Here is a 4,789-nt window from a genome sequence, read left to right as displayed (position 1 = left end):
TTATCTGTAACAGCTAAACAGTGCAGAGACGATGGCCGTGCTAAAAACACAAGTGTGGAAAGAAAATCAGTGTCAGGAGGAGACCTTGACTTACCTTTGACTTTATTTCATTTAAACACACAGTCAGAAATGTTTTAAGGTTATTTAAAAAAGGATATTGTACTCATAAATATACTATTTGTTTGTAATATTGATTAGTGTGTAATTAATTCTTCCAGTAAATTGATGCGTTCTCATAAACGTGTTGAATGAATCCAGTGTGCATTTTAAAGACAACAGTAAACTAGTTAAAAACCCATCGTATTGTTGGGGAAGACCATGGAGAGAATGAAAACAGATGAAGCTGATTTTTAGATACTAACAGTCTCTTCTCTGTGGATCAGAGTGGGTTTCATAAAGAAAGAGGGACGATGGATAGTTTATTATGTTTGGAATCAGAAATCAGGAAAGCTCAAACAAATAAGGATATGATGATAGCTGTCTTCTTTAATACAGCCATACAACATGTTATGGACCAGTGGCGGTCCTAGCTTGTTTGGCGCCCTGGGCTGAACACTCCTCTGGCGCCCCCATAAAACTGTTGTCGTAACCATACTGAATTTCACCAGAGAAACACACACACACACACACACACACACGTATGAAGAGAGAGAGAGAGAGTATGCATAGTATGCAAATGGCTACCAAACAGCCATCATAATACGTCATACAATGAGAACAGGACAAATCAACAACTGACAATGACTAATTAATATTAAAATCTGTAACATAATGTATTGTTTGGAGTTTAGTCTGTTACTATTTTTACCATTTCTTCTTGGAGCAACTGTAATCCACATTATTTCCTTAGGGATTAATATTAAAGTATTCTGATTCTGATTGTTTCAGGATACATGACCTGCCATTATCCAATGACACATCTGCTTACCTGTATCTTTTGCTCGTTTTACATTGTTATTGGTCCCTTTACCCCTACTCCTAAAGTGTATATTTATTTTCTTACTCTTCTTATATATATTGTTTGTTTACCTGCACTGCTGTAACTGGAACCTTGTCCTCTCGTGTCTCTATATACTGGACTGTATGTAGCAGAGATGACAATAAAGTTTACTTTGACTTAAGCAGCAAGCAGGCGCACCGAGGGCTCTCGCGCTCACTTTTCGAGTACAGAATTTCGAAAAAACATCGGTGCAAATTATAAGTCTGTATCATAATGTCTGGTGTTTTCGTGTTTGTTGGTTTGTTTTATTTTCTTTTATTTTGCGAGCTCCAGCCAGCCAGAGAATCCCCATGCCCGCCCTCTCCTCCCTGTGCCACAAGCAGCAGGCGCACCTCGCAAACGGAGGGCACCTGAAGAGGAATGGAGGAGGACAGCACTACTGTGGTAGAGGAGCGGTGTGTGTGCAGACATGGCTGCTGTTGGTGAAGCGGACTGAACTTAGAGGAGAGACACAAACTAAAGTATCGATCCCATCACGTCAGTGTGGACCTGATATCAACGTCTGTATCGCTTCTATCGATGCTTGTATCAATCCACCCAGCCTGAGTTGAAGCAGCAATGAGTTCAGTTCAGTATCTGAGAGAGTTCATCAAGGAGAGACTAACTGCTGTTGGTGAAGAAATCTTCTCAGAGGTTCAAAAAACCATCGTATGAGGAGGAGATCTACCGTCAGCACAGACTGCTGGATATCAGCCGGAAACCCGACAGAAACTCACACATCATAGGTACGGACATGTTTTTAACTCTGTGCTGTTCAAGCTCAGATTCTTCAGTGTGACTGACTTTACTAGAAGATGTTAAACTGGGTATTTATCAGTGCTGTGGGTCAGTGTCCAGTGATGGACTATGTTGGACTGGTGCAGGTCCATGGTCACTGATAGGTTAGGTTTTAAAACAGTTTAATTGATTTATTTATTAAACTGTTTTTTCTCTAACAGATTCCAGTGTTGAGTACATCAGGCGTCAGTGTTTTAGATCCTCTGTAAACACTGAGACTGTGCAGTAAAGATCTAGTTAGATGTCAGCAGAAAACACATTTAACAAGTTGTTAACAGACTTCTCTGAAGTTGAAGTGAAGCTTCATTTAAAGGATTTCACACACTGATGTTTTCATGGTGGTCACCCTGCAGTTTAGTTTGGTGGACTTTGTGTCTTTGCTCACAGTGAGGAGCTTCAATGCTAACATGTTAGTGTGTAGCTGTGAGTGTGCACAACTATTTCCCTGAGCTGTTGTGTGTGTGTGTGTGGCTTATAATGGGTCAAATAACAGGATGATGACCATTTATTTAGTTTTGATTCATGCTTTTAAAAAATAGTTTTTGTATCAACACGTTAGTGATTATTGTTCTTGTATTTCTTTGTTCCTCAAGACCTCCCACAACAACATGACTGTAAGGAAGAGGAGGGTCTGGATGAGCAGCAGGTCTGTAACCAGGAGAGGAACTCCAGTCTGGACCAGGAGGACCCAGAGCCTCCACAGATTAAAGAGGAACAGGAGGAGCTCTGCAGCAGTCAGGAGGGAGAGCAGCTTGGACTGAAGGAGGAGACTGAAGGCATTATCGTCTGGACTGATGAAGAGCAGCTCAGATTGATGGAGACCATCTGGAAACCTGTGATAAAGTTACACAGAATAGGTATGTAAGACTGTGATGTTTTACTAACAGTAAATGTGACTCATGGGTGTCAAAGTGGACCAGTGGTTAGCACTGTTGGCTCACAGCAACAAGGTCTTGAGTTTGACTCCACCATGTGTCCGGGCCTTTCTGTGTGGAGTTTGCATGTTCTCCCCTTGTTCACTCACCAGAGACATGCAGACAGCTGGGTTAGGTTAGTTCATTGCATTTATTTTCAGAGGCACAGGAAGAATTGAAGTTTTCATTTACATAAACACATTTCCACCATTAATTCATACGAAAAGGTGAAAATTAGTGTATAAAAATTCAGCAGAATGAAAGACGTGAAACATCTGAGTTTCAAATTTCCACCCACTGCTCAGACAAAATCTACACAGAGACACAAAGCCAGCAACACAAGTTTCATTTTCTTCTGTTACCAGTTTAAGTTAAAGAAAGTGGTGAGATTAGAACAGTTTACAGGTGTGGGTAAGTATGAATAAATATTTTTATTCTGTTTTGGAAAATATGAATTCAGAGTTTCTAAAATGAAATTTATCAGACAAGAAGAGAGTTTTCATGGTATTTCAAGCACAGCAAAACATTTAAGAGAGCTCTCCCCCAGCATGCCTTCTTATTACTGTAGCCATTCCAGACATCCACATTCATTTAACTAAAACCAACAACATCTATGTATTTCATACATCACAGACATTCACATATGAAGCTGAACCTTGAACTTTGCTAATACGAGTGTCAGAACTAAACATCTGCATCAGTGCCCGAATAATTTGTCATGTTTTTACACTTTAAATTTCAGTGGTATATGTGAGCAACATGCTCAATATGTAGAGACCTGCTAATAGTTCAGGCCACTAAATATTTTCTCAAATGTTTGTTTTGCCATCATTTTTTCCCCTTTGTGCCTTCAGATGTCCAACAGCAGCATGCTTTTGAGGAAGAGGAGGTTTTTACCAACCAGGAGGTCTGTAACCAGGAGAGAAACTCCAGTCTGGACCAGGAGGACCCGGAGCCTCCACAGATTAAAGAGGAACAGGAGGAACTCCGCAGCAATCAGGAGGGAGTAGAGCTGGACGATATAAGATTTTTTCATATCACGGTATGTTTTTTTCATTTCAGGCGATAACGATATATATCACGATATAAGCCAAATAACTATATTTGTAAGATTTAAATGTGCCGTTGCTCACAAGTAAAATGTGAAATAATCAGCAGCTTGTTTTGATTTAAATATTTATTTCCCATAATAAGTTCAACAGGGTAGATGTACTTAAGGAACATGAGACTTTTTCAGATAAATAAAGGCAAATATTGCAAACTACAAAAAAGGCAGCCGCTAAAGCATTTAAGTTTCAAAATAGAACAAACAAAACAGACCACTAAATTGTCAATTCCACTTAGAAACAAAATATTAATTCTAAAAATAAATCTTAGTTTGTTTTACAGAAGAACAGACAAAATTGACTAACTTTTGTCAATATCAAATAAATTGAGAACTAAAAGGAAATTCTCAATCTCTCCTTGTTGTATAGCTTAGCTGTTCAAACAGTTTTAACAGTGACTTTAGTCTGACAAAAGCCGAATGACGAATTAGCGCTTTCAGTCAGAGATTGAGCATGCAACGGTTTATTGTATTTCCAGACTTGCTTCGGCACAATTTACAGTGCGCGCTACTCTGTTTTTTGTCAGACTTGAAATAGCCGAAATAACTTCACACTACGGAACTTCTATGGCCCTTCCGTTCGACAATCTCTCCGGCACTGGAACCATCATCTGTTTTCTCTTCGGTCACGCTCTCGGTTGATTTTTCTCTAGTCGGCACACTCATTTCCTCCATTACCTGGGCGGCACGGCGGCTGGCTGCTTCCTAAACAAATACACATGTGCGCCTTGGCGCTTGTGCTGTACGTAACAAGTCACGTGACGTGACGCTGCGGCTGTGATTGGTTCGGCTCTGTGCTACTTAATTTGGATTGCCTATTCTTCCTTTTTTTTTTAAGAGGACAAGAGAGATGAGGCCTATTGCAATAGTTTAATTTTTCTATCGAGAAAAAGTTATTTCGCAATACATATCGTTATCGTTCTATCGCCCAGCTCTAGGAGGGAGAGCAGCTTGGACTGAAGCAGGAGACTGATACTTTCATGGAGACTCCTG

General features: G+C 40.0%; 1 long non-coding RNA gene across 1 annotated transcript; it reads left to right on the top strand.

Annotated features, from left to right (window-relative positions):
- The first annotated feature begins 1,363 nt into the window (after positions 1 to 1,363).
- On the top strand, positions 1,364 to 3,698 carry LOC120434036. The gene is made up of 3 exons (XR_005608897.1): positions 1,364 to 1,725; positions 2,371 to 2,634; positions 3,546 to 3,698. It is a non-coding gene; the product is annotated as an uncharacterized LOC120434036 (long non-coding RNA).
- The last annotated feature ends 1,091 nt before the right edge of the window (positions 3,699 to 4,789 follow it).

Source organism: Oreochromis aureus, linkage group 17, assembly GCF_013358895.1.
Source record: "Oreochromis aureus strain Israel breed Guangdong linkage group 17, ZZ_aureus, whole genome shotgun sequence".
NCBI classification, from domain to species: Eukaryota; Metazoa; Chordata; class Actinopteri; order Cichliformes; family Cichlidae; genus Oreochromis; species Oreochromis aureus.
Note: the sequence above shows the minus strand (reverse complement) of the source record. Positions and strands in the feature narration are given on the sequence as shown.